This window comes from Trachemys scripta, chromosome 8 (genome assembly GCF_013100865.1).
Source record: "Trachemys scripta elegans isolate TJP31775 chromosome 8, CAS_Tse_1.0, whole genome shotgun sequence".
In the NCBI taxonomy this organism is placed as follows: Eukaryota; Metazoa; Chordata; order Testudines; family Emydidae; genus Trachemys; species Trachemys scripta.
Window position 1 is genome coordinate 84,894,873 of NC_048305.1, and position 23,751 is coordinate 84,918,623.

Below are 23,751 nucleotides of genomic sequence, written 5' to 3' on the forward strand. Positions count from 1 at the left end.
TTGATAACTCCGAAGACACAACCAAAGACAGACTTGAACGGAGAGCAACTATCAGTAAAGATTGTAAGCACTTAGAAAAAGGCAGATGTGAAAAACTGATTGGAAAAGAGGGCCAAACATCTTGCCAAATCTTCAGTGGGAGTTCATTCCTGTGTGGCATCCTTGTTAGATACAAAGGACAGCCCTACCATCTGTATTCTAAGAAATGAGGTGTACAGTGTCCTTAAACTAGAGGTCATCTGCAGTAGCTTTTCCATAAATTGATTATGCGTGCTTAAGTAAGGGTGTTATTCATAACCTCTTTTCCACTGACCATTCAGACACAGATTTAACAGTTGTAGGCTGGTTGTTTGCTATAGTATCCTTTTAAATCTTGTCTTAAACTATGATTGGCTGTCTTTTACAATCTGTTTGTACAGTGCCTAGCACCATGGGGCCTTTACCTTGTTGGGACTTCTAAGTGCTACTCTAATACAAATACATAATACATTGTGGGCATTAAGAGGTATGTTCAATAGTGCTTTTGATGATTTTTGATTCTCAGCAGTGACCCCTGTAGAGCTGGTTAAATATCATGTTATCTGGCTCATAAGGGAAGTATAGCTAAGTTTCCATCAACCAGAAAGATGGCAGTTATATTGTGGAGTCATGAGGATGGGGAAAGGGTGGATGTCTTCACAGGACTGACTGTGTGAAGGATGTGTATGACTCTCCTCACCTCCAAACTAAATTTAAAAATAATTTTTCACTGCGGACCTGAACTGCACCAGAGAACAATTTATTCTTGATTAACATTGTGACAGAATCTGCGTTATGTATTGAAAAAAATGATTAATGTGGTGGTGTTGCTGTCAAGTTATGACTGTCTTTACATTTGTTATGAGATGAAATTAATAGTGTGCTTTTAAAAATGATTATCGTTAACGCTGTATTGAACTTTGTGTAGATGTACAATGGTTTTATTGCTCATAATAAATGCAAGGGATCTGTTAAAGTAATATTGATTTATAAAGTGGTGTGGCTTGGAATTTATGTATGGAAATTCATCTCTGTTGATGTACTTAGTTCTGTGTTTATATACAGTATGCAATTTTTGGGAAGTGTGGGGAGAAGATACTGTGGTTCTTCTGCTGAGGATGCAGAATGAGGCCTAGTTTAAAATAGAATTCCTTCACAAGACAGATCAATTAAACAAAAATCAGACAAAACAAAAAAAAGCAAACTATAAGTCAATAATTATAAATAAACCTGTCATAGTATATACTTTAAAAAATGCAACTGGTGACTGAGAATTAGTGTCAGGAAACTGGGCATTATGCTGTTGTTTCTGTAGGCAGAAAGCAGATTGTTTTAGTGGTTTGTTTACAGTAAGTAAACATCATATATGATGAAACAGTATACTTGTCATGTACGTTGTATGTATCCCATTTTTAATCTGAAATCACAACAAAGCTAACATAATTGAACTTGAGACAGTGGTTAATTAGTATATTAATGCACTTCTATAGCATTTTTCTAAAAGGGCATCTAAATTTGCTACCACAGTCTGTGTTTGCAAATCAAGTAGCTTCCCTGCTCATTTTGTACTGGTACAAATGCATGTTTTTCATGCACAGAAACTGCAAGAATAGTTTTAGAGATGAATTTATGACTACATTACAGAGTTGGTTCTCCAATTCAATGCTGTGAAAACGCTTTGTACCTACTGTGTGTTCTCCCACTTTATTTATTTTGCTAAATATAATCAGAATTGTGGAAAAGGATAATTATATAGTAAGTCAACATCACCAGAAATATCAAGAGAAAATAAAACTGAAATCAAGTGAAGCAGATTTCATGGCATTTCTTTAAATTCACCCTAATTGTCTTTTTAAAGAGAGAATATAGTTTTAAGGTGCACGTCCGCTCAAGCTAACTTGGATAATACAAAAATGAAAGTGAAGAGGAGGAAAATTTGCATGTCTGTATAATATTTGAAAAAGATGAGCCATCATTGTCAAGCTAAATAGAAATTAAATGCAAAAGAAGTGCTAATGCAGATGGCAAAATCAAATTCTCAGAAGTCAAGAGACTCCAAAAGTTAAGGTTTACTCTCCCAACGTAGCACTTTATGTTGTGTGCCCTTTACTGTGGAACATAAAATAAATAAAAATGAGGAGTCCTTGTGGCACCTTAGAGACTAGCAAATTTATTTGGGCATAAGCTTTCATGGGCTAGAACCCACTTCATCAGATGCACAGAGTGGAAAATACAGGAGCAGGTGTAAATACATGAAAGGATGGTAGTTGCCTTACAAAGTGTGAGGTCAGTCTAATGAGATAGGCTCTCTCCTCAGGCCCTACGCTACCAGCACTCCCAGCTATCTTCGAGACACCACTGACTTCCTGAGGAAAATACAATTCTTTAGTGATCTTCCAGAAAACACCATCCTAGCCACTATGGATGTAGAAGCTCTCTACACGAACATTCCACACAAAGATGGACTACAAGCCATCAGGAATAGCATCCCCGATACCATCACAGCAAACTTGGTGGCTGAACTTTGTGACTTTGTCCTCACCCACAACTATTTCAGATTTGGGGACAATATATACCTTCAAGTCAGCGGCACTGCTATGGGTACCCGCATGGCCTCACAGTATGCCAACATTTTTATGGCTGACTTAGAACAACGCTTCCTCAGTTCTCATCTCCTAGCGCCCCTACTCTACTTACGCTACATTGATGACATCTTCATCATCTGGACCCCCGGGAAGGAGGCCCTTGAGGAATTCCACCATGATTTCAACAATTTCTACCCCACCATCAACCTCAGCCTGGACCAGTCCACACAAGAGGTCCAGATCCTAGACACTACAGTTCTAATAAGAGATGGTCACATAAACACCACCCTATACCGGAAACCTACTGACCGCTATACTTACCTACATGCCTCCAGCTTTCATCCAGACCACATCACACGATCCATTGTCTACAGCCAAGCTCTAAGATACAACCGCATTTGCTCCAATCCCACAGACAGAGACAAACACCTACAGGATCTCTATCAAGCGTTCTTAAAATTACAATACCCACCTGCTGAAGTGAAGAAACAGATTGACAGAGCCAGAAGGGTACCAGAAGTCACCTACTACAAGACCGGCCCAACAAAGAAAGTAACAGAATGCCACTAGTCGTCACCTACAGCCCCCAACTAAAACCTCTCCAGCACATCATCAAGGATCTACAACCTATCCTGGAAAATGATCCCTCACTCTCACAGACCTTGGGAGACAGGCCAGTCCTCGCTTACAGACGGCCCCCCAACCTAAAGCAAATACTCACCAGCAACTACACACCACACAACAAAAACATCCAACCCAGGAACCAAACCCTGCAACGAACCCCGTTGCCAGCTCTGTCCACATATCTATTCAAGGGACACCATCATAGGACCTAACCACATCAGCCACACCATCAGGGGCTTGTTCACCTGCACATCTACCAATGTGATATATGCCAGCAATGCCCCTCTGCCATGTACATTGGCCAAGCCGGACAGTCTGTACGCAAAAGAATAAATGGACACAAATCTGACATCAGGAATCATAACATTTAAAAACCAGTAGGAGAACACTTCAGTCTCTCTGGTCACTCAATAACAGACCTAAAAGTGGCAATTCTGCAACAAAAAAAACTTCAAAAACAGATTGCAACGTGAAACTGCAGAACTGGAATTAATTTGCAAACTGGACACCATCAGATTAGGCCTGAATAAAGACTGGGAGTGGTTACGTCATTACAAAACCTAAACCTAAGTTCCCCAATACTAATTTCCCCCTACTGTTACTCACACCTTCTTGTCAACTGTCTGAAATGGGCCACTCTCATTACCACTTCAAAAGTTATTTTTCCTCCCTTGGTATCCTGCTGTTAATTGAATTGTCTCGTTAGACTGACCTCACACATGGTAAGGCAACTCCCATCCTTTCATGTATTTATACCTGCTCCTGTATTTTTCACTGCATGCATCTGATGAAGTGGGTTCTAGCCCACAAAAATTTATGCCCAAATAAATCTGTTAGTCTCTAAGGTGCCACAAGGACTCCTTGTTATTTTTGCTGATACAGACTAACATGGCTACCACTCTGAAATAAAATAAATAATGTCTGTTGCTCCTTTGCCGAAGAGTTAGGTGATCAGGGTGCCTTTAGGTCAGTTTCCCATTGAAGGAGAAATCAGTGACACACCATCTGCGTACTGTCTTAATGTAACTGTTCATACTATGTACACCAGTCTTGAACAGAGATGTACACAAGTGAGATACATGCAATCTCCTTTTTCGGAAATCACAGGCTACGGCAGAGAAGATACTTTCTTATTGTTTACAACAGACCTACCAATAGGAATCCACGTCAAAAAACTAACAGTACAGCATTTCCTCACAGCCTATCCACTGCTTACATGCTAAGAGAAAAAACTCGTCCTTTCAGGGCCCCGGATCCTGTAACCTGAGAGTAGGGGAGCAGGTAAGGATCGAAGATGCCCTCCCTCAGCATCATGGGCTGAGATAGAGCAGTAGTTTGCAGTGGCAGGCCTGCCTTCGTGGGAGGCAGAAGGATTTCTGACGCATCATCAGAGTCCCAGGGCCCTATTGACATCACAGCCTACTCTGCACGATTGTACTTTGGACGTTTTCCTCCACGTGTCATCCTGACTAGGGAGAGGTAGCTGGAGCTGCTGTGATTAGGGGCCTGGGTAGGAGGGACCCTGTGTGGACAGTGTGACCTCCACAGGCTTTGGAGCCTGGACAGCTGTTAAGGTGTTCTGATGGTTTCAGTTCTCTTTCTTTCTCTCTCAGTTCAAGGTACAAATTAGGGGCAAGAGAGCAGGTGGGACTGGGAAGGCAAGGGACAAGAAATTCTGAAGCATCCTGGTTTAGTTACTGAGATCAGGCTGACTAGGGACAAAAGAGGAGTTTTAGAATGGCAGACTAGTATTGGTTATGGATTTTTAAAACAGAAAAGTATGAATCAAGTTACATAAGGAGGGTGTAGCTAGGGAGAATTTTATATTTTTCAAAATACCTATAGAGACCCCAATATGTGAAGTGGTGTGGCGTGTTCCTTACCCTCACTCTTCATCTTTTTTTTTTTTTTTTTTTTGTCTTCAGCTTGCAAGCCCTTTGCAGGCAGGGACCATGTTTTCCTATGAGTTTGTACAGCATCTAGCAAAATTGGGCCCTGATCGGAGTGGGTCCTCTGCGTGCTGCAGTAATACAAATAATAAGTGGTGAATGTAAGTTTCTTGATCCATAGCTCTGTGATTTACGCAGTTTATAAGGACTGCAACCTTCACCGGTTGAGTTTGAAAAGTTCCTTGCTTTGGAAAGCATGGGTAGTGCTGCTGGAAAGACACTATAAACTTCTTTGGTAAGGGACTGACTGCACACGTTTGCCGCTTTCCAGTTAAAACTTTTGAAGGCCCAGTTGTCTTCACTTCACAGCTCTGTGTTTGGGGGTAGTTTTTAGAGTTGCAATAGCTAAGCATGGAGCATATGTGCTGTGTTATTTTTTTTATTTATTTTTTTTTTTTACAGCTTCACTTGGTGATCTTGCAAATTCATCTAACCAAATAATTGGACATTAACTAATTGCATGAGGCTTATATCCATGGTTAAGGCTAGATTCTGATCCCCTTACTCATGTTGGGTAGTTCCTTGAATGAGATACCCTTGTTCGTGTTGGGCTATGAATAATCCTCCTGGAGTCACTGGGTCTGCTTTGTGGAATAAGGTACTACTTGGTCTGAGTAAGGGTATTGGAATCTGCTCCTAAGAGTGCAGATAATAGCTTTGTGTGGATTTGTGTTCCTCATGCTCAGTCCCACCATTTTAGATGCTTCATATTTAATCTTAAATAAGCTTTTATCTAGCTTAGAGTTTCGGTGGTGACCAGGGCCGGCTCCAGGCACCAGCCGAGCAAGCTGGTGCTTGGGGCGGCAGATTGAATGAGGCGGCATTGCGCCCAATCCTAGGGTGGCACGGCCGCTTTTTTTTTTGTTTGTTTGTTCTGCTCCGGCCGCCCTGTAGGGGGCGACGGCATGGAGGATGGGAGCGCCCTGTAGCAAGCCCGGCAGGGCAGTCCTCGTCCTTCCCTCTCCGCCGACCGGAGCAGAGCCCTCCCGGCAGGCGGCGCTGCGCAGTGGGAGGGGCCGCGTGGCAGCGCCCCGCTGTAGCCCTGGCCGCCCCCTTCTCTCTCTCTCCCACCCGCTCCCTCCCCCTCTCCCTGCTAGCCGGTCCCCCTGCACCCGCGCTCCGGCGCACAGATCCCTGTTTTTGTTTGTTTGTTTTTGCTTTGCCGTTCTGGCCGTCCCGTTTTTTTATTTTTTTGGGTTTTTTTTGCTTGGGGCAGCCAAAAAGCCAGAGCCGGCCCTGGTGGTGACCCATGTTTGTGTAACTCTCCCCTGCTCAAAAAAAAAAAAAAAAGAAGTGATCAGTTTTTACTGAGGGTGGATTCCTTTGGCGGTGAGAGGAGGAACGTTGACCTCTTGTAATGCCAAAAGAGCAGAAAGGATTTTCTTAATTTTTTTTAGTTAAAAAAAAATTACCTCCAGGAAAAAACCCATCATGAAATATTTTAATCTAAAAGCTAAGTATTCTGGGAAATTGAGGTGAGAAACTTGGATTATAGTGGAAGGCAGTTGCAGTTGACTCAATTATTATGGGACACCAGCTGTCATATAATGAATAAATTATAGTCATGTATGCCTCACTGACCCTTTTTTTTTTTTTTTGGTAGAATGCAGCCCAGTACTGTGCTCTATATTCTAATCCTTATGAAATATTTTATAAGGCTGAACAAGGATATTTTCCCCAAAATAGGGAAGCCATGAACATAAGGTATGATCTGCAATTATACCTGAAGGATTAAAATTTTACTTTTTCCAGTTACAATAAAGCAGTTAATTCTCACTGCACTAGTCCCCTTGCACGTTCGTGAGCCACACAAAACCAGGGTAGCAAGGTTTGTTTTTCTCTCCACAAAACTGCCATAGTAAGATGCTATAGGAAGGTCTCTTATTCCTGCGCATCATCACTTGTACAAATCTTACCCTCATATGTTTACTACTGTTATGAATTATGGGCATATTTTTAGTGATCAGTGGTCAAATAAATGAACAAAGTACATATTGTCAGATGCTACCCTTGGCTTTTTAAAATTTGTACTTGCTAATTCACAACATTCAGCGATTGTTGATGATACTCCCAATCAGTAGTGTTTATTTAGCAAAGGTCTGCTGTAGTGCAATGTATTCACCTTTCTCAAGGAACTATTGTACTGGAGCAGATCACATTAAAAAAATAGTTATTGGGTTTGATGAAAACCTGTATGAACAGTGGAAAAAGAGAGCCAAAGTTACCATAGCAACTACTAGTACAGAAGACAGAAGCTAGGTAAAAAGGTTGGAAAGCAGGAGAAATGTAACTAGAAAATATAAGTGAACACATTGATATATTATTAAAAAGCTCCAAATCCAAAATGAACTTTAAACATCTTCATATAGGGTTAATATTCACCCTTTATCAATTAGAAATCCTTTAAAGTGCCGTTTTCCTCCAAAATTAAAAAAGAGGTGAGGGAGTTGCTTAAATTATATACGTAATTTCACCAATAGCGGTCAAATAAGCCCTTTATTAAAGGAAATGCTTTTTATAATATGGTGAAAATTGTACTTAAAGTGGCTTGATATCTCTTGTTCTAATGTACGTGCTTCAGTGTAGTTTCAAGTATTGTGATTTGATCCAATATAATAGAACAGACCCTGTAAAGATCTTACATAATACATAGTGCGTAGACCAACTAATTAAAGCTTTAATAACCAAAGTAGTCCCATAGTGTGGTGTGCAATAGTTCTGAATGTGATTATTTATTATGTGTCATTACTGCCCATAAAACTACCCTTGGATACCAGAGAGAGGAAGGTGGTTTTGTAGCTTCGTTGAAAGCATTTCATTCCAAGAAAAAGCCACATTGCTGAGTTCCACTCCACCTCAGCGAAAAGGGAACTGAAAGATGATATCTAGTCAATAGTGTGTGCGCACAGGGTCAGTTGTCTGTGTCTTTGTTTGTTCTCAAATTCTAATCACACCACTGTCTTTAATTTAAAGGCTCTATTTTGATTTTTTCTTTTGTACACACACCAGTGTCCCACAATGATTTGCTGTTAGGTATTAACTTTGACTCGGGTTTTGCCCTTCTATTTGACATTTATAATCATGCACTGGCCTCTTGGAGGCAGTTTAAGGTTTTATCTATGGGAACACTAAATTCATATGTAGTCATAAAGCAAACACATCTTTCCATACATTTTTCTTGTACAACTACCAGATCCAGATTTGATCTCAGTCCACATTGGCGAAAATGGTCCCTTGGCCTTAAAAAAAAAAAAAAAAAAATTCTGTGAAAATAAGAAATGCACAGGAGTTTTCGTTCTTAAGGGACTTCTGTATTTGAATATTGAAGATAAGATTTCAGATCTCTGTCTAAGTTATAGGAATAGACTCCTCCGCCCTAGAAAAATTTTACTCCCCCCCCGTCCCCCTGGAAAAAATTGCCCAATAATTACTGACTTTCTATCCACATGGCAAACAACTGTCAGCGTACTTGGTTCCAACACACATACCCCTGACAGTATTAAAATATGATTCTATCTTGAAGTCTAGATGGTACATAACCACCATAGATTATACCAGCGCCTTAGGCTTTTCGTAGGCATCAGTGCAGTTTTAGTGCTGTTGTCTGTTTCTTCAATTTTACTGAAGAAAACATTGCATATGAAGAATCAGGGACTAATTTACGTTTTATATAAAAGTATGAAATAAATACTTCTCTCTCAAAATTATGTGGAAGAGAAAAGTTTTGCATTTTTTTCTTAGTGTGCCGATGTGCATCCCAAACTCAATACTCTTGCTCAGTCTTTTGTCAGAAAGATGATGTAGTAACGTTTCCTCTCCAGTGTTCAATACACATGGAAAAAATGCATTAGCTTGAGACTCAGTGTATTTTAGGTGAGAATATTACTATGATACTGAATTACAGTCTTCAGAATGCATAATTTCTGTAAATTATTTAGGGCCCCCTTTTTGCAGCCTTACATGTGTAAATCTCCTATAGATTTCAATAGGAGTTAGAACAAGGGCTGCAGGAATGGGCTCTTTAGTCATTTTAGTCATTTAGTCGTTTTAAGTGTAGAGCCAGAGCCTATTAGAAAATGCCCATCTCTCTATAGCATGCATTATGCATCAGAGGAAATGCACATATTTTACCTTTTCACCCATTTTCTTAATCCCTGAATGCAAAATTAAGACACCACTATGGTGTCCACAGTGTGATCCTTTATATACAGAAAAACTATGTATACACAAGTCATTATAATGTGGATATTTTCTGGATTCCTTTCTTTATCAACCTGTTAACATTAGGCACCATATCAAACAGGATGTAGTGTAGTAGCGCTTTAAACTCAGAAATCTACATTGTGTAATAGCTTTTTCCACAACATTTTTACTCTGATGCGATCACTTTTGTACGCTGCTAAAATTGGAATTGTTTCTTACGATTTTACTTTATATTGATGACGTGTCTCTTTTCATAGATGCAACAAAACTTTTGTTTGTAGACTATACAAATTGCATCATGCAATCTTCATTAAGAGATTCTGTACTGGGCACGCTGCAAGAAAATATGGTGTGACAAAACAGGAACGTCAGACTATTTCTACAGTTAGAGTTAACACCCAGTAGGTGGCAGAAACAAATAAATCACAGTGCAACATGTATCTTTCTAGAATATTTCTTTTACTGAATTAAAACATCATTTATGGATTTTCTTCGGACTGTGGATGGTGTATCTAAGGAAATGAATTACTGCATTTTGTGTTTGGACATGTGCTTTAGGTCACCCTCCCCACATGCTGCAAAAGAATGTATCCTGTACTTTGCATCGTCTTAGATAGCTACTCCTTCAAATGCTTAAGATGGTGTAATGTGATCATATACAACAGATGAAGAGGAAGCAGCAGAAAGCTGCCACTGTGCTTCATTGTGGCACCACAAGTGGCTACTATTAAAATCCACATATAGTGCCTAAGGGCTCAAGAAGTCATTTTCAGACTTTGCTTCCACACGGAGAATTACCTTTCAGGAGCCATGCTGTCATGTTTTGTCATTGGCTCTTTTTATTTTAGGCTTGCTTTACTGTACTGAAGTATGGTGTATGTACAATCAACTTTGTGTGGTTGTAAATTTGCGACCCAGAGAGCTTTCAAACAATTAATTGCAATATTCCACAATATGTCTATTGTCCTGATGGAGGGAGAGTGATGAAACAAGGTGCCCAGGTGCTGCAGTGGATTTCTTTTTAAACTCTGCTGTATAAAATTTGATGTATAATTATGGTATGTGTAATGTAAGATAGGTATAACAGATCAATTATTCCATAGGGTTTTAGTGGAAAAATGTGAAAACACTTAATTCCTGGGTTTGACAGTATCCCAGGATTGCCTGTTTCCACTGCAGAGGCTAGGCTGTAATGATTTCTTCTGGGATTTGGTCAGATTATTAGTGTTCCACTGGCAGGTGTTCTCACCTTTTAATAGTGATTCTTTTTTCTAAAGAGCCTTTGAAGGAAAGCCGTGATTTTATTAAAGATGCTCAGGTCTGTAGTTGCTGTGTCTGCTCAGCTTCGTTTTGGTCACAAAAGCATATCAGCGAAAACATTTAAAAGAAGAAAAGTCCCTTCTCCAGTAAGTAGAAGCCACCCATGATGAAATTCCCATGGTCTCAGTGTACTCCTCTAATAAGAAGCCACCATCACTGTCTGCTACCTCTCATGAATCATGTTCTACCAGATAAACACAGAGTATCTGCTGTTCCCTAATGGCCCCCATCACATCAGTTCTCCCAAGGGTGATGGGAGCATACCACTGCCATAATAGGAAGATGGCCCCAGCTTGTTATGAAGGGGGAGAGCTGTAGTAGGAATGTTGTAGGCTTCTTGGCATTACAGCAAGAGTCGGCAGGTGCCCCAGTTGCTGTTTTCGCTATATCTTTTTTTTCCCCAGGCTTTGTCTCCCAGGGAATATGATTCGTCAATAAATACCATGTTTATCAGGGTTTAGTCCAGCTTTCTGTAACAAGACAATAACCGCAGTCACTAAGCAACCCTCTAGTAAAAGTTCAGTACTTTACAATGTAGCATATTTACCTAAATGGAAATTTTTCATTTCAAAGTGACCGGTCATATATTTATTGGTGAGGATGAGTGTCTTTACTGCACTCATCCTTGTCTCGGTAAATGCAGCAGCAGCAGTGTTCTTAGGAACATAGGGCAGAGGACATTACGGTAATAAAAGTAAACCCAATGGTAAGTTAACATAAAACACTCTGCCTACACTCTGTCTATACTTATGAAATCTCATTTGACCAACAAAAGTAAAAAAATAAAATAAAAAATAAGCACTAATCACAGATAGACAATAAATATTCAGCTTGTTGTTATGTGATTTGGAAGAATACGTAGTCTCTGATACACAGGAAAGGCAGTGACAAACTGCTGCAGAAATACTGTATTTATAATGTAGGAGGAACACATTTTCATTAATGTTTCTGGTATGGGACCCATATAGTCTAGTGCTGCTGAGCAATACTGTATGCTAGCTATTCTACAACGAGAATAGGACTAGAAGACAGTACTCCGGAAGTACACCTCTGCCTCGATATAACGCTGTCCTCGGGAGCCAAAAAATCTTACCGCGTTATAGGTGAAACTTTTATTAAATAAATTAATTTTTTTTTTTTAATTTTTAAACTTGCTTTGACCCACCGGAGTATGCAGCGCCCCCCGCGTCCCGCCCCCCCCCCAGCACTGCTTTACCGCGTTATATCCAAATTTGTGTTATATCGGATCGCATTATATCGAGGTAGAAGTGTATATATTTTGTAGTATATACATAAAAGCAACTTGGTAGTATCATTGATGATGAAAATGGTGCTTATGTCCATTATTTATTTGTATTGCCATAGTGCCCAAGAGCTCTAGTCATGTACCAGGGACCCAGCTGTAGTCATGTATGCTGTCCCTGGTACTCTAGTCATTAGACATGCAAAGGTAGATGAGAGAGAGATTTCTAATTCAGAAATCAAGGCCATTTTGTAACATAACAAAAAAAATGCCAATAGGGATGTGAATTTTCTACTTAGCTGCATAAATGCTAAGTTAAATCCTGCAAAAAAATAAAAATAAAAATCAATTTTTAGACATTGTTTCCTTTTTTGTGTCTGGTCACTTTGGATTTTTTCTTGAACATATGTGCTGGGTGATTCCAATTGTTCCGTTATTTGTGTATGAGTTAGTTCTGCCATATGCAGCTGAGAGCAAGAAATCTGTACTCATTATCTGACTGAAATTATGGTTTCCAGACTGAGGAAGATATCATTGCATCAGATCCACACCCATAGACTTCAAACATAATGATAAAATGAGAGCTCTGATTTTGGAGCATCCAATACTTATGTATTTATGTTTTATATATGTCAATAAACATTGAAATACAGGTAGAAACAGTTATACCTGTTAATAAATAAAAATAAATACACTAATTATTTTACCCAGATTTGGTTAAAATATAAACACCAAATTTCATATCTCAAAATTCAGTAAATAATTTTCTAGAGGAAAAAGGTACTTAGTATAACAAATGTCTCTTAAAAGAGTCTATGAGTATAAATATTTTTAAATGGACTCAGATTTGTTTGAAAATTCACAGGCAATTCATTCCATATAAAAAGAGTAAGAGCAAAAGTTGTATATTTGGGAAAGCATTTTGTACGGGGTTCACACAACTCAAAGCTTTAAGTGTAAATCTCAGTGTTACTTTAATTATGGAACCGTTGTAGCATCCCTACTAGGGAGAGGAGAAAACAGATCATGTAACTGATCTGTCAGTTAGATGGTGGAATGCTGGATCTTTATGATGGTGAAGAAAATCAAAAGACGCTAACCATTTCTGTCGTAGAAATTTTTTTGGCAAAGAGTATGTGATCATGTAATACGCTAGAAACTGTTGCTGGTATAGTAATGTCGCTTGGGAGGGGGAATTTTTTACGACATTTCTATTCCAGCAAAACCCCTGGAGTAGACTCAGTTATACCAGCAAAAGGGTTCTTTTGTTGGGATACTTTATTTCATTCGGGGAACTGGTATAAGGGAAAAGCACTCTTTTTTGCCCCTGTAAACCGCATCTCCACTAGGAGGCTTTGCTGGGATGACTATACTGGCAATTCCTTTCCCATGTTGACATGGGCTAAGGCATTTAGGTGCTTCGAAAACTTTTACCCTTAATCTTGCAAAAACATAACATTGCAGAAAAGTGGCTTTTTGCATTTATTAATTTATAATGAAAATCACAAGGGTTTTAAAAATTGCTTCGTATTTAAAATGTTAATGATTAAGATGTCACCACGTTTCAGGATTTGAACATAATGGACTTTGTACTAATTTAGGGCTGGAAATAAACAGAGATTTAAAAAAAAATCTCCTTAGCATTAAGTGTTTTAATCTCTTTACTTTTACAGTGAGCCATATAAAATGCTGCATAGAATTGGAGCTGACTGTGAATAACCATGTGAATGAGTAGGCATATCTGCTTAGGGAGTTCAAGGAGGTGGATTCCATTATCCTTAGAAAGAAAAAATCTTGGCTGTGGGGGAATCCATTCAGTATGTCATGGGGAACTTGTATACCGATCATTTTATATTCCGTTTCAGTTCATATTACCTTAAGCAGAGAGCAGTAGAATTGCAATGAAACTGACTCATCATTGTAATTCATATTTTGAAATACTGAATAAATAAAGATAGCAAAGCAAACTGTAAAATGGCAATATTGAGAGGAAGGCTGACTGTTCTTTAGGATCACAGATTAGTTAATCCATGGTCCAATAGCCTGAAGTCTCTTGGCTTGAGTGAATATATTATAACAATGAGTTTGGATTTTTCAGTTTGGTCTGTTACTAAAAATACGAACAAAAACCAAGCAAATAAATACAGAACTCCTCCATAAATTACTGAAAATCACAGTCTGGGAGGTAAGATTGACAGAACCTTAAAAAGATAGATGCATTTCCTGTGCAGCGGGGGGACCAAAAAAATAAAAATAAAAAATGCCACTCCTAACATTCTCAGCAGTATAGCACTGAACATTGAGGTGCATTGGGGAAAGTCACTTAGGCCTTTTGAAGCATTCCATGTTGGCCATTGGTGGAGACACGATACTGTCCTAAATTCTTTCTGGCATGGCAATATGTGGTGTACTTAGGGTAGTTCATAGAAAGGAACCATTATAAACAAAATCCTCTTTAAAAAGGAAAAACATGGTTAGCTAAATTCTATAGTATACTGCCTCTGAATCCTCTCTGTGTCTGTGTTCTTTTCTCTGTATATATACCACTGATAGTGTTTTATCCAAGAGGATCAAATGCTGCATTTATTTTTCAGGGCAGACCTACCTGTACACTTACAATACAGGAAGCCACATTTTAGAATACAGTTGTTCATTTTCAAAATGCCCAAAATACTCGGAGGTATTTTGGACTTACTGGCTTAACCATTATTTGTACTGGAATGAAGTCTTGTGAATATTTATAGGAATGTAAAAGTATATTTGACAATGCTAACCTTTTTCTCTCATTCCTGTAGTTTAACACTGCTGATCAGAGAGGTTTTTTCTCCCACTGTTTGGTAAATGAAAAAGTATTTGTATGCTAAATTTCAACCTTGACTACAATTCTATAGCCAACTTATATACCCTAGAAAAATGAGATAGATAGCAGAAATGCTGGCAAACTAATATTGTGTCAGCACTACAACAGAGTTGCTATTGTCAGTAAAAGCACAGAGACCAATGGTCTACATTTACAATGTTTTTCTCACAGGGCCATAAGTAGTAGGAAGTCTAAAATCCCAAAGGGAGACGTAAAACTGGATCTGATGAAGTTGCCACCACTACTTGAGACCAAAGTAGCGAGCTGACTCTTGTGATGGAGCCAACAGTCCCGTGAGAAATTAGAGCTGAGCTGGTACATTGCATGATTCATGAACTGGGAAAATAGAACTATATACTGTAGGTGAAGAAAATGTGAGAACTTAAGATCTTTTGTGAAAAATTTACTCTGTAAATCTAAGCAAAATGAGAATCTAATTTAAAAAAATTAAAAATGCTTCTGGTTGCAAAGTAAGCCTTGACAGTATAAACTAATGCACAACAGTTCTCTTGAATCTGAAGCAAGCCAGGCGGAAACAGTGGGATGAAAGGATGATCTTAATGGGTTGATAAGTGTAAGTCCTAGTTATAACCACTTAATGGTCAGTATTCATATCCTGGCACAACCTGCTGTTAGTTTTTAAGAGCAGCTCGCTGTTGATTTTTGGTGACTCTCCATGTTCTGATAGATTATGGTGTTTGGTCCCATGTAATTATTAACCACTGCACTGCTGATGATTGTTCCCAAAACTTTTAGCTAACAGGGTTATCTAGGTGCAGCAGGGTGTACCATCTTGTTTATAGCACTATTGTTATCTAAATAGTATTGGAGCTTTCTGACTGATAGTTGTAACTCTCTGGGTTTTTTGGTTTTGTTTTGGTTTTTTTCTTATTTTTGTTTTGTTAAGCTTTCATTGAAATTCAGTCAGAAGTTTCTGGGTGCTGTTGACTTTTGTTTTCATCACTTTTTTGCTTTTGCTACAAGGAGCAAAGGTGAAGAATGGATTGTTGTGAGTATTGTCATGAGTGGAAGATGCAAAGCTCAGGATGTATCCCAACTATAATGGGATGTGCAAGATGCAATGAGCAGTCAAGCAGTGAAGTGCCCCAGGGATGGGTGGATAGACTTCCGTCTTTATGCTATTAAAAAGAAGCAGTGTTTCAAACTCAGAACATGCTAATATTTTTCTCAGTAGAAATAGTTTCCTCCAGTGTTCTCATTTCCTAGACCTGTTTTGTATCTTGCTTCGATTCATTAAAAAAGAGATTGTGAATTAAATAGTGATTATTTCCAAAACAATTTGTGACCTTAAGTATTATTTTAAATCTCAGATTATTCTTAACTATAAAGTGATACCAAATTTAAAGTAAAGCTGTAACTGGTTGTGGATTTATTTTCACCTGGGATTATTTGTTTTGCTAGTGGGAGTAGAAGCACCAAGGAGCTCTGCAATTTTTTCCTCCTCCACATAACTAAACAGAAGGGCTGTTCTGTGCTGCATCCGGAGTCTGTCAGCAGCATTACTGAGTTTGCTGGAGAATTTGGCAGAGAGTGAGTGTGATTTAGGGCATTCCTTGCCTTCTGTTTCTCCCAAACCCTGCTGGTTTAGTAATAAAGGAACCTAACCCGAGTATTAAACAGAGACCACTGGTTTGTTAGCTGAGGCACCAACTAACTATTATCTTACATTAGAGAGACAAGGTGAGTGAGGCATTTTATCTTTTTATTGGACCAACTTATGTTGGTGAGAGAGAGAGACAAGCTTTCAAGCTTACACAGAGCTCTTCTTCAGGTCATGGAATTGCACTCAGAGTGACACAGAATACAAAGTGGAACAGATTGTTTAGCATAAGTAGTTAACACCCATTTCAGGGGATGATTCAAGGTGAAGTGGCCCATAACACCTCTCCAATCATTGGGGGATTAGGGGAGAGGGAAGCTAAAGGGAGGGGTAAGTGAGTTATAAATTGTTGCAATAAGTGTCTCTATTCAGTCCATGATTTTTAGTATTTAACAAAGTTATGAATTTACACTCCCAGGCTCGTCTTTTGAAGGTGTTGTGCAGGTTTCCTTTGAATAAGAGGACTGAGGCCAGATATACAGTGATCTCTTTGTGAAAAGTGTTCACTCACAAGTGATGTGGCGTATTTGTCTTTTATCATTTTTCTGTGGGAGTTCATTTGAGAGCATAGTGATTGTCTGGTTTCACCCACATAGAATCATACAATTGTAGGACTGGAAGGGACCTTGAGAGGTCATCTAGTCCAGTCCCCTGCACTCATGGCAGGACTAAGTATTATCTAGACCATCCCTGTGTTTGTCTAACCTGCTTTTAAAAAATCTCCAATGATGGAGATTCCATAACCTCCCTAGGCAATTTATTCCAGGGCTTAACCACTCTGATAGAAAGTTTTTCCTAATGTCCAACCTAAACTGCCCTTGCTGCAGTATAAGCCCATTGCTTCTTGTCCTATCCTCAGAGGTTAAGGAAAACAATTCCTCCCCCCCCCCCACTTCCATAACAACCTTTTATGACTTAAAAACTTTATCATGTCCTCTCTGTCTTCTCTTCTCCAGACTAAACAAATTGAATTTTTTCAATGTTCCTTCATGTTATGTTTTCTAGACCTTTAATCATTTTTGTTGCTCTTCTCTGGACTTTCTCCAATTTGTCCACATCTTTCCTGAGATGAGATGCTCAGAACTGAACACAGTACTCTAACTGGGGCCTAATGAGCGTGGAGCAGAGTGGAAGAATTAATTCTTGTGTCTTGCTTATAACATCCCTGCTAGTACTCCCAGAATGATGTTTGCTTTTTTTCTTTTCTTTTTTTTTCAATAGTGTTACGCTGTTGACTCATATTTAGCTTGTGATCCACTATGACCCCCAGTAACATAGTTGATACTGAAGCATTCAGTGCACTGGATGAGGTACACCACATGTTGTGATAGACATGTGTAGGATCTATGGATCTTGAAAGATGCGTTGGTTGGGGGGTGTTGATCATCGTAGCAGTGGAGATATGTCTACAAGTTTTGCATCTGTTGTTCTGGCAGAGTCTGGTTCTGCTTTGAGTTGGTATGTCCTGCTCTGTCAGAGCTTGCTTCTGATGATGAGGTTAGGGGTTTTTTTGAGGGCCAGAAGAAGAGGATTAGGAAAGATTTCTTTCAGGATGTGGTCCCCACTGAATATGGGTTGTAGTTGTGTGATGATACCCCGCATGGATTCCAGTGTGGGGTGGTAAGTGACAACTAGGGGTGTGCAGTTGGAGAGGGTCTTATTTCTATATTGAAGCATGTTTTCTCAGGGTATTTGGGTGGCCTGTTTCATGATGTGATCTATTTCTCTGGTGGAATGTCCTTGCTTAACAAAGGCAATTTAAGTGTGTGAAGATGTATATTTCGAACTTTCTCCTCAGAGCAGTGGTTCTCAACCTATTTACCATTGTGGGCTGCATCCAATAATACCTGTATGTCCCTGAGGATGTCACATTGGCCACAGGTTGAGAACCACTGCCTCAGAGCATATTATGTGGTATCTGAGTCCCTGGCTGTAGATAAACAGATTTCTTGATGTGTTGAGGATGGTTACTGGGTTTATGAAGATAAGTGTGGTGACCCATGGGTTTCTTGTAAATAGTGTCTGTAGGGTTCCATTATTGAACCTGATTGGGGTGTCCAGGAAGTCGATGCTAGTGTGGGAGTGTTCTAGAGAGAGTTTAATGGAGGGTGATGGTGGTTGAAGTTGTGGTGGAAATCTGTGAGGGAATTTAGGTTGGCTGTGTAGAACAGTGGTCTCCAAAGTGGGGTGCGCAAGAGGATCCTTGGGGGTGCATGGCAGGAGGAGCGGTTTTATTTTTATTTATTTATTTATTTGCTTCAGCACTTCGGGCGGGAGTCCAAGCGGCGTTTTTTGTTTGTTTGTTTTGGCGTGGCAGGGGGTGCGTGCTCAAAAAGTTTGGAGACCACTAGTGTAGAAGATAAAAATATCATTGAGGTATCTCAGGTATATCATTGATTTTTGTGGTGCATTTGTCCAGAAAGTCTTCTTCAGGGTGGTCCATGAAGAGGTTGACACATTGGGGAGGCATCCGATCCCCGTAGCTGTTCCAAACACTTGGACAAAGTGTGTGTTGTTAAATGTGAAATTGTTATGGGTGAGGATTAAATGGATGATTTTGGCGATGTGTTTGGGGTGGATATCTGAATGTTGTCCATTATCTTGTAAAAATTTGAGGCAGGCAGAATGCCATCATTGTGAGGGATATTGGTGTATAGGGAGGTGACACCCCTCTGATTACCTGTGCAGCATTCAGAGTAATTTTTTTCATGATTTCAAAGATCATTTCTGCCTCAGGTATACATTTTCATTATTGTCTAGATAAGATGCATGTATTGTTTACATATTGCTTTACGGATTATCTTCTTTTTAAAACATCTTTAATGCCATGCCACTACTGGAGGAGGTCCTATAAGTATCATGGAGCAAATTCCCCTATTAACAGATCTTGGCATGCCTGGCAGTATTCATGAATCATGAGATGTCTGCATATTTCCATTGTAGCCATAGCTCCCTCCTCACCTCATCCTTGAATATGCACTAATCGCTTGTCCATTAGAAGACGTGACTTTGAGAGCTCCACAGTAATGATCTACAAAACATACACGTTAGCGTTCTGCTAGACAGTCATGCAAGGTCACCCAAGGTAAGCTGCCAGATGTCCAGTTTACCAAGGTACAATGAAATGGAAGTGAGTGAAATTGTGTTGAGTACTAGGTGCACCACATAGTTAAAACTGAAACATTTAGTGCACTGGATGAGGTACACCACATGTTCTGATTGGCATGTGTATATGATATTTGCACTACCTAAGACAAAATATGTCAGCACAAAGTGTTTTGTGCTGAAATATATTCTTAAATCACCTGAATATTCATCTATCTAACTGAGAAAATGGATAGGGGCAAAGGAGAAGTTATGTAAGAAATCTCTTTGAAACACTTACTTTACTTTTTAATATTCCCCCATTTTAGTCAAATAATATAGTTGAGCATATCTGTAGGGGAAACATTCACCTCCTGGAAAGGTAAGAAGAGTTTGATTAGCACCCATTGTGGAGTTTAATTGTACTACCTCCAGGGAGGAGTAATGCTTTCCATGGTTTGGTGCTTTGCATGATCGTTGGTGCTGAGTGATACTCTTACCATCTAAACCTGTTCTGTTTAAGAACATGTAAAGCTAGGACTTAACAGGTGGAGCAGGTAGATGGCATTAAACTAAGGTTTAAATTCTTAATCTTCTCTAGTCTCGATATAGTACATAAATTTCTCATTGGTCAATTTTAAAAACTATTCACTCAAACCAGATATAGCCCATTTCAGTCTCTTTAATGGGGAACCTAATAACTTTCTCTGATGTGGTGCATAAAGTACTGTTATTTTGCGTTGTTTTTATTGCCAGATGCAAACTTGTTCATGTATTTATAGACAGTAAAGCTATTGATGCCAGACAAGATTTTAAATTAATATTTTCACCCCCACTGTTTTCTCTTTCACTCTAGATATCTGTCTCAGGCCATTGCTACACTCTTTGCATTCTGCTACCACATAGTGACTTTGTTGTCACTTGCAGCATTTCTTCTGTCGTGCTGCTCTTATGCCTGGAACAGCTACTCAGTCAGTGTAGACCAACAAAGCTGGTGACTCTAGGCAAAAGAACAAATGTCTACCCTTGCTGGCCCACAATCGCCTAGACAACTATTCAGTGTTTTACAGTCTCAAAGCAACCACATATTCTGGCGTGTCCTGTTTACCAAGTCCCATCCTTTCCAGCTCTTAAAAATTTCCCAGAAGCCCTCTTTTCTGGGGTGAATCATATGAGCTGTAGTGACTACATGTTGTTCTCAGTGTTATACGAGAATCTAGCCATACTCATGAGTATTAAAATGTGCCTATCCCATATTGTAATATGCCATCTCTTGGTGATAGGGATTTAGTTCTTTCTTTAGCACTTGCTGCCTATTGCAAAACAGCATGTGCCCACACGACATTATATAAATAACAAATCTGCTTCCTTACTAAATATCTTGACACATTTTACTAGAATTACCTTCACTTTCTGTGGCTTCTGCTCCCTTCCCCTTGTCTAAGAGCAGTCACAGCAGCAATACAGAAATTGCTTTCAAATTTAATTTTTTCAAGATATTCTTTTGATATCTCTTGCTGTTTCCTAATTCTCCTCTGATTTCATGTCTCTCTCCCCTCTCCTTCGTGAGAATCAAAATCTCCTTATGCTCTTCATTACCAGATGTCGGGCATACTGGAATACTGTTTTATACGCTAGTGTGCTAGCTTGTATTGACACTGTTGGCAGTAGTCTGCTGTCATGCTCAATTGGGACAGAAAGGCCTATTGCTGGTTGGAAAATTAATTAATTCTAAGTGTCTGTGTGTTTATAATAGAATTATTTTAAAAGCACAAAGAAGCTTGCATTAAAGTAAATTAGCTTTTAATTTTATAAAGATCCAAGTGTGAAATATAAATGAACTAAATGGTGAAGCTAGTGGATTTTGTGAAATTATAGTCCAAAAAATACATCATCTCTGATCAAGCACACTTCCATCAACTCACAAATCCCTGAGGGGCTCAATAAGATAAGTAGTTTTTCACAGCAGAGTCCAGTTATTTTTTTCCTGATGTCCATCTTCTCTCAGAATAGATGCATACATCCAGGCTCTGCTTTAGGGGGTTCTTCTGAGGAGGTACTAGTGCTTGATCTCGCTGTGAAGAGGACAAGCAGAGTCAGGATGACCTTGGTGGGAGGTGCCATTTCTTCTAACCTGGTCTTTTCTTCCACTCTGAAATGGAGAAGAGGAAGCAGGGCAGCCCTTCACCTTTCTACCCTCTCCAGTGAAGAAAAGCAGAAAAGAGCCAGCCTCTCAAAAGTGAAATAAGCTCTAATAATGTAAGGTACATTTACAGTGGTATGACTCTGTCTGCACTAGGACTTATACTCTTATAACTGTATAAGTAAAAAATGACTCCCCCCAACTGACATAGTTATAGTGGTACAACTTTTCTAGTGTACATCAGCTCATAGGTCTTTGAAACCTGTTCTGAATTGAACCTGGATAAAGACATGGTATGAATGTTAAGTGAAGACACTAAATAAGGAAATACTTTCCTGTGATGATGGTGGTTGTTATTAATTATTTTACTATTTATATGTATTACCATAATGCCTAGGAGCTTGTCGGAAGGTTGCACACTTTTTGAGTTAAGGGGAATGACACCCATAATAGACACGCTTAATATCACAACATATACACAGCTCTCAACTGAGACCATAACAGTAGCTCTATCTTGGCTCCCTCAGAGCAGAGCCAAGGATGCAGGTGTTATAATAAATGTATCAGAATGCCATTAGAAAAATAGGACTGTTCTGTAACAAACTATTTATCAAATTGAACAGCTCTAAGGTCGATCAGAAGGGAAGGGAACTGGGAGCAAAATGTCTAGAGAGGCTTTTGTAAAACATACATACAACTCCCCCCTCTCCCCTCCCCACCGGCAGACAAAAAGTGAGAGAGAAATCCATCCATCCATGGGCCCATAACTTAGTTACTTCACTAACCTGCATGTTCCATAATTCACAGAGTTTATAAAAACAAGCCCCCCACCCCTCTCCATTCTTGTCAGGAAAGATCTGTGAGTATGGAGCCATAAGGAGCTCTCATCCTAGTAAGACCTCATGCATTTTATAAAATATTATACAGTAGGTTTACTGGTACAGTGTAGTATCATAAATAATGAAAATTGGACTGCACATGCCAAATGAGCAAAGTAAATTTGTTATGAACTATCCTTTCTAAATTGTTTTATTCACTAACTTGCTAATTCTCAAAATTTGTTGATTCACTGTGGTTATTCACAGATCAGTTATTAGCACAAGTTAGTGAAGTTCTGCTTTACTAAAATGTGTCTTGGGAGATTTTTTTCAAACAGGAGTATCAACATTTTGGTTGCTGCAACTTCCTTCAAGATCAGAGAACCTTTACTTTTATCCAGTTTGTATAAAAGCATGCAAACAACAGAGGCTCGCATGATTAAGAAGTCTGATCTCTAGGAAAGAAATAGCAAAGTTTGTGTGTAGTCCTGATGGCTAGGTATAGTATGGTATGGCATATGTGTGTACTAGAAAGCCCAAAGAGGGGCGCACATAACTAAGAACCTGATTTGGTTTCCTGAGGACTGCACTTTGGCCTGTCTCGTCAGGCAAATCAATTTTCCACCACAGCCTACCCCTCTCTTGACCTGTGGACGTGAGAGAGTAAGGGATTGGATGCACAAGTAGTTTGAGATTTTCACTTTGTGGATTTGGTTCTCCATGCCATAGAGGACCCTTGGCTATATGCCCACTCATAGTCTCTACTGAGACTTGATCTGGACTATGACAACATCTCACTTCCTGCTGCACACCTTGCAAGGATCAAAGCCATAGTTGGTGTAAGTGAACCCCATCCCCATTGAGGTATAAAGAACATCAGTGCCATAAAGTATATCCACAGTTGTCCGAGGGTATGAAAAGCAAGGATTCTATTACCTTAGTTTATAGCAGAGATACTAACAGTTTCTGTGCAGTTCCAATCAAATGGTATTGTCTCAACCAGGCAGAGTGCATGAATGCTGTAACAGCTGCTGATGGAAAACTAGAGGGTTTTTTCTCAGTTGTGCAATTCTCTGCACTCTGGTTGTGGATATCAGATTTGCATAATCACTGTATGGTTATTTCTTAATAACTATACTGGATGCAGATCCTTATGTCCTAGTGGGCTAATAATGACAGCTAGCCAATCAGAGTTTAGGGATTTGCATAATCAGCGGAGTTATTTCTCAAAAATCACCCAGTGATTATGCATATTACTCTGACTACTCTAATTCTTCTGCCCT

General features: G+C 39.3%; 1 protein-coding gene across 2 annotated transcripts in view; it reads left to right on the forward strand.

The window, feature by feature from the left end:
* Positions 1-23,751, forward strand: part of PIGK (phosphatidylinositol glycan anchor biosynthesis class K) — a 116,911-nt gene that overhangs the window by 62,143 nt on the left and 31,017 nt on the right. The window lies entirely within an intron of this gene.